Source organism: Xiphophorus maculatus, chromosome 2 (genome assembly GCF_002775205.1).
Source record: "Xiphophorus maculatus strain JP 163 A chromosome 2, X_maculatus-5.0-male, whole genome shotgun sequence".
Lineage (NCBI taxonomy): Eukaryota > Metazoa > Chordata > Actinopteri > Cyprinodontiformes > Poeciliidae > Xiphophorus > Xiphophorus maculatus.
Window position 1 is genome coordinate 27,892,341 of NC_036444.1, and position 9,887 is coordinate 27,902,227.

The 9,887-nt window shown below is 44.1% G+C and overlaps 25 non-coding genes across 25 annotated transcripts; 16 read left to right on the plus strand and 9 right to left on the minus strand.

Moving 5' to 3' along the window:
- The first annotated feature begins 5 nt into the window (after positions 1 to 5).
- On the plus strand, positions 6 to 77 carry trnah-gug. The gene has a single exon. It is a non-coding gene; the product is annotated as a tRNA-His (tRNA).
- An 11-nt stretch (positions 78 to 88) lies between these two features.
- Positions 89 to 160, plus strand: trnam-cau. The gene has a single exon. It is a non-coding gene; the product is annotated as a tRNA-Met (tRNA).
- A 363-nt stretch (positions 161 to 523) lies between these two features.
- On the minus strand, positions 524 to 596 carry trnar-acg. The gene has a single exon. It is a non-coding gene; the product is annotated as a tRNA-Arg (tRNA).
- Positions 597 to 686: 90 nt separating this feature from the next.
- On the minus strand, positions 687 to 759 carry trnam-cau. Its single transcript has one exon. It is a non-coding gene; the product is annotated as a tRNA-Met (tRNA).
- An 89-nt stretch (positions 760 to 848) lies between these two features.
- trnay-gua lies at positions 849 to 936 on the plus strand. The gene is given in 2 exon segments: positions 849 to 885; positions 901 to 936. It is a non-coding gene; the product is annotated as a tRNA-Tyr (tRNA).
- A 78-nt stretch (positions 937 to 1,014) lies between these two features.
- Positions 1,015 to 1,086, plus strand: trnah-gug. The gene has a single exon. It is a non-coding gene; the product is annotated as a tRNA-His (tRNA).
- An 11-nt stretch (positions 1,087 to 1,097) lies between these two features.
- Positions 1,098 to 1,169, plus strand: trnam-cau. Its single transcript has one exon. It is a non-coding gene; the product is annotated as a tRNA-Met (tRNA).
- A 363-nt stretch (positions 1,170 to 1,532) lies between these two features.
- On the minus strand, positions 1,533 to 1,605 carry trnar-acg. The gene has a single exon. It is a non-coding gene; the product is annotated as a tRNA-Arg (tRNA).
- Positions 1,606 to 1,695: 90 nt separating this feature from the next.
- Positions 1,696 to 1,768, minus strand: trnam-cau. Its single transcript has one exon. It is a non-coding gene; the product is annotated as a tRNA-Met (tRNA).
- Positions 1,769 to 1,857: 89 nt separating this feature from the next.
- Positions 1,858 to 1,945, plus strand: trnay-gua. The gene is given in 2 exon segments: positions 1,858 to 1,894; positions 1,910 to 1,945. It is a non-coding gene; the product is annotated as a tRNA-Tyr (tRNA).
- Positions 1,946 to 2,023: 78 nt separating this feature from the next.
- Positions 2,024 to 2,095, plus strand: trnah-gug. Its single transcript has one exon. It is a non-coding gene; the product is annotated as a tRNA-His (tRNA).
- An 11-nt stretch (positions 2,096 to 2,106) lies between these two features.
- trnam-cau lies at positions 2,107 to 2,178 on the plus strand. Its single transcript has one exon. It is a non-coding gene; the product is annotated as a tRNA-Met (tRNA).
- Positions 2,179 to 2,541: 363 nt separating this feature from the next.
- On the minus strand, positions 2,542 to 2,614 carry trnar-acg. Its single transcript has one exon. It is a non-coding gene; the product is annotated as a tRNA-Arg (tRNA).
- Positions 2,615 to 2,704: 90 nt separating this feature from the next.
- Positions 2,705 to 2,777, minus strand: trnam-cau. The gene has a single exon. It is a non-coding gene; the product is annotated as a tRNA-Met (tRNA).
- An 89-nt stretch (positions 2,778 to 2,866) lies between these two features.
- On the plus strand, positions 2,867 to 2,954 carry trnay-gua. The gene is given in 2 exon segments: positions 2,867 to 2,903; positions 2,919 to 2,954. It is a non-coding gene; the product is annotated as a tRNA-Tyr (tRNA).
- A 78-nt stretch (positions 2,955 to 3,032) lies between these two features.
- trnah-gug lies at positions 3,033 to 3,104 on the plus strand. Its single transcript has one exon. It is a non-coding gene; the product is annotated as a tRNA-His (tRNA).
- Positions 3,105 to 3,115: 11 nt separating this feature from the next.
- Positions 3,116 to 3,187, plus strand: trnam-cau. Its single transcript has one exon. It is a non-coding gene; the product is annotated as a tRNA-Met (tRNA).
- A 363-nt stretch (positions 3,188 to 3,550) lies between these two features.
- trnar-acg lies at positions 3,551 to 3,623 on the minus strand. The gene has a single exon. It is a non-coding gene; the product is annotated as a tRNA-Arg (tRNA).
- Positions 3,624 to 3,713: 90 nt separating this feature from the next.
- On the minus strand, positions 3,714 to 3,786 carry trnam-cau. Its single transcript has one exon. It is a non-coding gene; the product is annotated as a tRNA-Met (tRNA).
- Positions 3,787 to 3,875: 89 nt separating this feature from the next.
- trnay-gua lies at positions 3,876 to 3,963 on the plus strand. The gene is given in 2 exon segments: positions 3,876 to 3,912; positions 3,928 to 3,963. It is a non-coding gene; the product is annotated as a tRNA-Tyr (tRNA).
- A 93-nt stretch (positions 3,964 to 4,056) lies between these two features.
- trnah-gug lies at positions 4,057 to 4,128 on the plus strand. Its single transcript has one exon. It is a non-coding gene; the product is annotated as a tRNA-His (tRNA).
- Positions 4,129 to 4,139: 11 nt separating this feature from the next.
- On the plus strand, positions 4,140 to 4,211 carry trnam-cau. Its single transcript has one exon. It is a non-coding gene; the product is annotated as a tRNA-Met (tRNA).
- A 526-nt stretch (positions 4,212 to 4,737) lies between these two features.
- trnam-cau lies at positions 4,738 to 4,810 on the minus strand. Its single transcript has one exon. It is a non-coding gene; the product is annotated as a tRNA-Met (tRNA).
- Positions 4,811 to 4,899: 89 nt separating this feature from the next.
- Positions 4,900 to 4,987, plus strand: trnay-gua. The gene is given in 2 exon segments: positions 4,900 to 4,936; positions 4,952 to 4,987. It is a non-coding gene; the product is annotated as a tRNA-Tyr (tRNA).
- Positions 4,988 to 6,961: 1,974 nt separating this feature from the next.
- On the plus strand, positions 6,962 to 7,033 carry trnam-cau. The gene has a single exon. It is a non-coding gene; the product is annotated as a tRNA-Met (tRNA).
- Positions 7,034 to 9,887: the final 2,854 nt, after the last annotated feature.

Consider the following 9,887-nt stretch of genomic DNA (forward strand, 5'->3'; position numbering starts at 1 on the left):
AAGAAGCCGTGATCGTATAGTGGTTAGTACTCTGCGTTGTGGCCGCAGCAACCCCGGTTCGAATCCGGGTCACGGCATTCGTAGTGAAAGCAGAGTGGCGCAGCGGAAGCGTGCTGGGCCCATAACCCAGAGGTCGATGGATCGAAACCATCCTCTGCTATGCTAACCTTTTCACAATACATTCAATGTGTCTGATTGACCTGCCCATCTCATTCCTCCTCCTCTTGCCTCTGTGCTCTTTTGTCAAGAAGCAAACGCGTCTTTTCCAAAATCTTTGTTCTGAGCTGCGTCAGAACATTTTTTACCAATAAATCCTGCTAAGATTTGTCTGGGCTGTTCTAATGATCTGAGTCACATAAATGATGACTATTACTCCAACCTCTGCTCCTCCATTGTTCGCTTCACCCTTGGGGAATAAAGAGGTGGCCTCAAGGGGCCCTCCTCTAGAGGGTTTGCGACGGAGATGAACCCGAGGACTCCGCACGGGCACCCCGCGGGTGTGGGCGACAGAATAAATGTTTCTCGAGCTAGCCAGGAGTCGAACCTAGACTCTTCTGATCCGTAGTCAGACGCGTTATCCATTGCGCCACTAGCCCATCTCACGACAATGACGTCTTTTTCATCGTGTCGGACCACGACTGACTGGTCGGAGCGTACGGACAATTAATTGGGTTAAGCAAAAGACATGCCCCGTGTGAGGGTTGAACTCACGACCTTCAGATTATGAGACTGACGCGCTGCCTACTGCGCCAACGAGGCTCAGCAAACTCTGAAGAGAGGAGACGCATGTGCTGGCTAAGTTAGCTTTGTAGCGGCATGTGACCGCTTCCTACCAACGTGTTGCATGACCTTCGATAGCTCAGTTGGTAGAGCGGAGGACTGTAGTGTACAAAGGTGGACATCCTTAGGTCGCTGGTTCAACTCCGGCTCGAAGGACTCCTTTTCTCTTTTCGCCAAATCTTCAGCAGCAAGCTTTGTTAGGAGTGGCTGACGAAAGAGACGTTGACGTAAGAAGCCGTGATCGTATAGTGGTTAGTACTCTGCGTTGTGGCCGCAGCAACCCCGGTTCGAATCCGGGTCACGGCATTCGTAGTGAAAGCAGAGTGGCGCAGCGGAAGCGTGCTGGGCCCATAACCCAGAGGTCGATGGATCGAAACCATCCTCTGCTATGCTAACCTTTTCACAATACATTCAATGTGTCTGATTGACCTGCCCATCTCATTCCTCCTCCTCTTGCCTCTGTGCTCTTTTGTCAAGAAGCAAACGCGTCTTTTCCAAAATCTTTGTTCTGAGCTGCGTCAGAACATTTTTTACCAATAAATCCTGCTAAGATTTGTCTGGGCTGTTCTAATGATCTGAGTCACATAAATGATGACTATTACTCCAACCTCTGCTCCTCCATTGTTCGCTTCACCCTTGGGGAATAAAGAGGTGGCCTCAAGGGGCCCTCCTCTAGAGGGTTTGCGACGGAGATGAACCCGAGGACTCCGCACGGGCACCCCGCGGGTGTGGGCGACAGAATAAATGTTTCTCGAGCTAGCCAGGAGTCGAACCTAGACTCTTCTGATCCGTAGTCAGACGCGTTATCCATTGCGCCACTAGCCCATCTCACGACAATGACGTCTTTTTCATCGTGTCGGACCACGACTGACTGGTCGGAGCGTACGGACAATTAATTGGGTTAAGCAAAAGACATGCCCCGTGTGAGGGTTGAACTCACGACCTTCAGATTATGAGACTGACGCGCTGCCTACTGCGCCAACGAGGCTCAGCAAACTCTGAAGAGAGGAGACGCATGTGCTGGCTAAGTTAGCTTTGTAGCGGCATGTGACCGCTTCCTACCAACGTGTTGCATGACCTTCGATAGCTCAGTTGGTAGAGCGGAGGACTGTAGTGTACAAAGGTGGACATCCTTAGGTCGCTGGTTCAACTCCGGCTCGAAGGACTCCTTTTCTCTTTTCGCCAAATCTTCAGCAGCAAGCTTTGTTAGGAGTGGCTGACGAAAGAGACGTTGACGTAAGAAGCCGTGATCGTATAGTGGTTAGTACTCTGCGTTGTGGCCGCAGCAACCCCGGTTCGAATCCGGGTCACGGCATTCGTAGTGAAAGCAGAGTGGCGCAGCGGAAGCGTGCTGGGCCCATAACCCAGAGGTCGATGGATCGAAACCATCCTCTGCTATGCTAACCTTTTCACAATACATTCAATGTGTCTGATTGACCTGCCCATCTCATTCCTCCTCCTCTTGCCTCTGTGCTCTTTTGTCAAGAAGCAAACGCGTCTTTTCCAAAATCTTTGTTCTGAGCTGCGTCAGAACATTTTTTACCAATAAATCCTGCTAAGATTTGTCTGGGCTGTTCTAATGATCTGAGTCACATAAATGATGACTATTACTCCAACCTCTGCTCCTCCATTGTTCGCTTCACCCTTGGGGAATAAAGAGGTGGCCTCAAGGGGCCCTCCTCTAGAGGGTTTGCGACGGAGATGAACCCGAGGACTCCGCACGGGCACCCCGCGGGTGTGGGCGACAGAATAAATGTTTCTCGAGCTAGCCAGGAGTCGAACCTAGACTCTTCTGATCCGTAGTCAGACGCGTTATCCATTGCGCCACTAGCCCATCTCACGACAATGACGTCTTTTTCATCGTGTCGGACCACGACTGACTGGTCGGAGCGTACGGACAATTAATTGGGTTAAGCAAAAGACATGCCCCGTGTGAGGGTTGAACTCACGACCTTCAGATTATGAGACTGACGCGCTGCCTACTGCGCCAACGAGGCTCAGCAAACTCTGAAGAGAGGAGACGCATGTGCTGGCTAAGTTAGCTTTGTAGCGGCATGTGACCGCTTCCTACCAACGTGTTGCATGACCTTCGATAGCTCAGTTGGTAGAGCGGAGGACTGTAGTGTACAAAGGTGGACATCCTTAGGTCGCTGGTTCAACTCCGGCTCGAAGGACTCCTTTTCTCTTTTCGCCAAATCTTCAGCAGCAAGCTTTGTTAGGAGTGGCTGACGAAAGAGACGTTGACGTAAGAAGCCGTGATCGTATAGTGGTTAGTACTCTGCGTTGTGGCCGCAGCAACCCCGGTTCGAATCCGGGTCACGGCATTCGTAGTGAAAGCAGAGTGGCGCAGCGGAAGCGTGCTGGGCCCATAACCCAGAGGTCGATGGATCGAAACCATCCTCTGCTATGCTAACCTTTTCACAATACATTCAATGTGTCTGATTGACCTGCCCATCTCATTCCTCCTCCTCTTGCCTCTGTGCTCTTTTGTCAAGAAGCAAACGCGTCTTTTCCAAAATCTTTGTTCTGAGCTGCGTCAGAACATTTTTTACCAATAAATCCTGCTAAGATTTGTCTGGGCTGTTCTAATGATCTGAGTCACATAAATGATGACTATTACTCCAACCTCTGCTCCTCCATTGTTCGCTTCACCCTTGGGGAATAAAGAGGTGGCCTCAAGGGGCCCTCCTCTAGAGGGTTTGCGACGGAGATGAACCCGAGGACTCCGCACGGGCACCCCGCGGGTGTGGGCGACAGAATAAATGTTTCTCGAGCTAGCCAGGAGTCGAACCTAGACTCTTCTGATCCGTAGTCAGACGCGTTATCCATTGCGCCACTAGCCCATCTCACGACAATGACGTCTTTTTCATCGTGTCGGACCACGACTGACTGGTCGGAGCGTACGGACAATTAATTGGGTTAAGCAAAAGACATGCCCCGTGTGAGGGTTGAACTCACGACCTTCAGATTATGAGACTGACGCGCTGCCTACTGCGCCAACGAGGCTCAGCAAACTCTGAAGAGAGGAGACGCATGTGCTGGCTAAGTTAGCTTTGTAGCGGCATGTGACCGCTTCCTACCAACGTGTTGCATGACCTTCGATAGCTCAGTTGGTAGAGCGGAGGACTGTAGTGTACAAAGGTGGACATCCTTAGGTCGCTGGTTCAACTCCGGCTCGAAGGACTCCTTTTCTCTTTTCGCCAAATCTTCAGCAGTAAGCTTTGTTAGGAGTGGCTGACGAAAGAGACGTTGACGAAAGAGACGTTGACGTAAGAAGCCGTGATCGTATAGTGGTTAGTACTCTGCGTTGTGGCCGCAGCAACCCCGGTTCGAAGCCGGGTCACGGCATTCGTAGTGAAAGCAGAGTGGCGCAGCGGAAGCGTGCTGGGCCCATAACCCAGAGGTCGATGGATCGAAACCATCCTCTGCTATGCTAACCTTTTCACAATACATTCAATGTGTCTGATTGACCTGCCCATCTCATTCCTCCTCCTCTTGCCTCTGTGCTCTTTTGTCAAGAAGCAAACGCGTCTTTTCCAAAATCTTTGTTCTGAGCTGCGTCAGAACATTTTTTACCAATAAATCCTGCTAAGATTTGTCTGGGCTGTTCTAATGATCTGAGTCACATAAATGATGACTATTACTCCAACCTCTGCTCCTCCATTGTTTGCTTCACCCTTGGGGAATAAAGAGGTGGCCTCAAGGGGCCCTCCTCTAGAGGGTTTGCGACGGAGATGAACCCGAGGACTCCGCACGGGCACCCCGCGGGTGTGGGCGACAGAATAAATGTTTCTCCAGCTAGCCAGGAGTCGAACCTACACTCTTCTGATCCGTAGTCAGACGCGTTATCCATTGCGCCACTAGCCCATCTCACGACAATGATCTCTTTTTCATCGTGTCGGACCACGACTGACTGGTCGGAGCGTACGGACAATTAATTGGGTTAAGCAAAAGACATGCCCCGTGTGAGGGTTGAACTCACGACCTTCAGATTATGAGACTGACGCGCTGCCTACTGCGCCAACGAGGCTCAGCAAACTCTGAAGAGAGGAGACGCATGTGCTGGCTAAGTTAGCTTTGTAGCGGCATGTGACCGCTTCCTACCAACGTGCTGCATGACCTTCGATAGCTCAGTTGGTAGAGCGGAGGACTGTAGTGTACAAAGGTGGACATCCTTAGGTCGCTGGTGCAACTCCGGCTCGAAGGACTCCTTTTCTCTTTTCGCCAAATCTTCAGCAGTAAGCTTTGTTAGGAGTGGCTGACGAAAGAGACGTTGACGTAAGAAGCCGTGATTTTCTACCTTGCCTATATCTATGATTGGCCGTATAAATATTCTCAAAATAAACGTTGTCCCCAAATTCCTATATCTTTTCCATGCTATCCCTCTTAATCCTCCCGATGGTGTTTTTTTTTTTTACAAATATTCAAACAATCCTAAATAACTTCATTTAAAACAACAGACAAGCCAGATTACGTTTATCATTATTATATCTTCCATATGACAGATTAGGGCTAGGTGTGCCAAATTTCAAGCAGTATTATTCTGCTGCTCAGCTTTCTAGTGCATCCTGCTGGTTTTCAGCAACATTTCTGTCATGGGTGAATATAGAAAATATACAGTAATTACCACTCCCTTATCCCTAAATTCATATCTGTATGCAAAAAGTTATTAAAAAATACTTTTAACCCATATGTTAAAAACACTATTTGAGTATGGTATGATGTACATAAATTCAAAAATGAAATACTAACACTATTCCAATTCTCCCCAATCTGGGGCAATATGATATTTGAACCAGGTAGGAAAGACATGGGTTTTAAAACATGGTATGCTAAAGGCTTATGCAAAATTTCAGATTTATTTGATAAAGGGATTATGATGAGTTTTGAAACAAAAATTTGACATTCCAACTAAGCATTTTTTTTAAGTTTATGCAAATCAGAAGTTTTGTCTTGGGTACTCAAAAGTCTCTAACATTACCCTGTCTTACTTCTATAGAAGATTTGGCAACAAATTGCCATTTGAAGAAGGGCCTAATATCCCGTTTTTATAACATCATCAAAGACAGCTCCCAGACATCCTCACAACACAAAAGACTGGCCTGGTGTGAAGACTTGAAATGTAATATATCAGTAGAGGAATGGCAGAGAGCCTGTCTGAAGGCACAGACACAATCTATTAATACTCAATTTAAGTTAATTCAATTACAAATGGTTGATGAGAACATACAGTATGTTACTCCAACATTACTAAATAAATTTAATTCCAACATCCCGGATGCATGTGCTAAATGTGGAGATAAAGGCAACTTGATTCACTGCCTTTGGGAATGTCCTGAGATTCAGAATGTTTGGAAGGAAGTTTTGGATAAAATTTCACTTATCGTCGGTACTAAACTCAATCCCTGTCCTAGGTTGTGTGTCTTAGGAATTTTTCCCACTCAAACTCAAATTAGCAAATTTGATCAAAAATCCATAATTTATTGTTTGGTGCAGGCTAAATATAGTATAGCCAGGTCCTGGAAATCTGTAACAAGACCTCAATTAAAAACGTGGATGTCTACATTATCAAGCTCTCTTGCCTTGGAGAAACTCACCCTTATGATTAAGGGTAAATACTGTGTGTTCAAAAATATATGGGAAACGTTTTTGCTATTCTTGGAAAATATAAATACTCATAATGATGATTGACTGAATGTACTCTAGCTAATTTTGCTTATGTTTTTATTTTTATAGTGGCTATAAATCTGTTATCTTTGTGTTAATTCCAAATGTACTCACTTGCTCGAAAAATGTACGAAGCTGTAACACTGATGTCGGGATGCCTAGAACCAGGGAGGACGATGCCATCACCTTGTACCTAGCTTGTGGACTGAGATTAAATTGCTTGGACTAAGTCTCAACATACACCCTGAGATAACAAACTTAAAGTACTATGTCTCACTGCAATCAACTAATGTTTGTCACCTTGAATGTTTAAGTTGTTCATGTGTTTTCTTTTGGTTTTGTTAGGTGTTTTGTGCACTTGTGACTTATTTGTCTGTCTCTTTTGAAATGTAAAAGACAATAAAGAGAATTTGAAAAAAAAAAAAAATGAAGCTGGGATCGTATAGTGGTTAGTACTCTGCTTTGTGACTGCAGCAACCCCGGTTCGAAGCCGGGTCACAGGCTTTGTTGTAAAAGCAGAGTGGCGCAGCGGAAGCGTGCTGGGCCCATAACCCAGAGGTCGATGGATCGAAACCATCCTCTGCTATGCTAACCTTTTCACAATACATTCAGTGTGTCTGACTGACCTGCCCATCTCATTCCTCCTCCTCTTGTCTCTGTGCTCTTTTGACAAGAAGCAAATGACTCTTTTCCAAAATCTTTGTTCTGAGCTGCGTCAGAACATTTTTTACAAATGAATCCTGCTAACGTCTTTCTGTTAGCAGGTACCGGTCCGCGGCCCAGGGGTTGGGGACCACTGCTTTAAGGCACTTGTTGCTTCTCAAGGCCCAAAGTTCAGAATAACATCTGAGACAATAATGCCTTCAGGTCTTTAATATATTGTGCAACACGTCTAAGTCCACCATATTGTCAACTTTCTCTATTCTTATAATGGTAGCAGACCTCACTTATCATATTAATAATAACATCAATGTTCCCTGTAGGCCACAACCAGACCAGTCTTATTTTAAAAAGCATCCTGTTTACATTTTAAATCACATGTTTTGTATTATAACCTGTCAAAACTATTGACTTCAGTCACATCTCAAAATTATTCTTTTGGGCTTTAATACACTAATTCACATGATAGCTGTTCAGACTATTTTTTACAAAATACTACCTGCTACAATCAAGGAGACAGCAATTAAAATCTACAACATTCTTTTGCATTTTTTAAGGACATATACCTTTTTCCCTCATTCCAATTCATGCACTAGAGAAGGTGAAGAATTACCTTTTTTCTCATAAGAGCGAACCTTCTCTAATACCCGTGGTATCCGCTAGGGGGCTCTCCTAGTCATTTAGTATCATGTAGCACTTGTTGCTTCTCAAGGTCCGAAGTTCAGAGTCACATCTCAGTTGTAGCTTCAGGATAATTAAATAAAATAACAATTAAGACTAGAAAAATTAGCATTTGTTATGAAAATGAAGTGTGAACGCTGTAAGCTGAATGTTTTTGGTGACAATTGCTGAAGCATTGAAGTCAACTGCAGAAGACATGCAGAAATGTAAGAAAAAAAATGCCTACACAAAAACTGCTTAAAAGGTGTAAAAACTTTCAAGCAGTGCAAAAATCTCACACAGAGTATTAGAAATTGGTGCAAAACAGTGCTCACACAGCTAAACTGTACAGTCACAGCAGTGTATTAGGTAAAATGAGAAAAGCTAGCTATACTAATGATAGCTTCTAGGCCAGGGGTGTCAAACTCAATTTCACCAAGGGCCACTTCAGCATATTGGCCACCCTCAACGGGCCACATTGACGGTATAAATCAGGAATGCCCAAGTGCAGCCCTCCAGACTGCAACTTTTAGATGCGTCCCTGCTAAAACATACCCCAGACAAAAAGTTGACTTCCCTCATTAGCAGCAACTCAGTTCTGTAGAGGCCTATGAATGAGTTTATGATCCAGGTGTGTTAGAGAAAGAACATCTAAAGTTGCAGAGTGATAGGTCTGGAAAACTAGACTTGGGCAACCCTAGCATAAATGTATGAAAATACAATGTTAAAAATAAATTAAACAACACCTCATATTGTTAAATGACTAATTTTATGTATTCAAGTTTTAAATATTACATTTGCATGTATGTAAAATTACTGCTCAGTTTAAAAATATGCTCAGTATTTTTAATCTGCTCAGCTAAACTTCGCTCTTTAGCTCGTTAGCTTGTCGATGTTTCAGTTTTATTCCCTGGGAAAATTATTCTTTGTCTGCGTTAAAGATAAGCAGACAAAGAATAAAAACAAGTTTTGATATTAACTCTCAACTTCATTCACAAAACTTTTTCGTTATTTATTACACAACGAACTTGTATTTCACATAAGAACAAAACAATGAGGTGATGTTTCCTGTCCTTGAACACAAAGCTGATCCTCTTCACCCTGTCACCAACTCACACATCCTCACTGTGTTGTGTTGTGTAAATAAACACAAAACAAGCAAAATCAATAAACTATATTCATATTCCAGTATACTGAGTTTTGGTTTTACATTCATTCTATTTAAATTTAGTTTGTTCGTGCTTACCAATGTTTTCCCCTGGTCAGTTCGTCCATGTCCGGTTTTAGTTCTATTCTGTGGAAATCCGCAAAATGGCGTGTAGGTTTTCGTCAGTAATGCGCAATCTGGTCTTGGTCTTATTTAAATTCATTATTGAAAACATCTGTTCGCACAGATAGGTGCTTCCAAACATGGACAAAAAACACGAGCTGCATGGAGTCGAAGCTGTGGCATCAAATCAGGGGGCAGTAGACGGTAAAAGTCCAAGATTGAAACATCACGGGACTTCGCTCTTTAGCTTGTCGATGTTTCAGTTTTATTCGCTGGGAAAATTAATAATCAGCTTGAGGTGGCTCTACTGCACTCTAGTGGCGAGAAGCCGTAATGTTGGCTGGTAAGAATCTGAAGGCATTATGGGAGATGTAGTTTGTAGTCAATTCGTGCTCAAAACCTATTTTAAGTCAATCAATAGGGCTGTAAAACGGTGGTGGGGGGGAGAGGGCCACATAAAATGACGTAGCGGGCCACATGTGGCCCGCGGGCCTTGAGTTTGACACATGTGTTCTAGGCTAGCACTAGCATGTTGACCTACAGTGACATACTCCATGCAAAGTGGAAAAAACCCCATAGAAAAGCTAGAACTATCTGAGAAGCTAAATTCAGCAAACAAACAAACAAAACAAAAACAACTAAAAGTTTTTAAGCTAACACTAGCATGATGATATTAAAATTCACCCCTACTACTTCAAGGTCAGTAAAATATACATTGTTTTTAGCTCTTCTATGACATGTTATTTCTATGTCTGTTGCTGTAGCCATAAATATTGATCAAACTAGTAAAATATAAAGTATTTAAAGAGATGGCCGTTTAATTGAGAAAACAATTTTATTTTTATGTTCA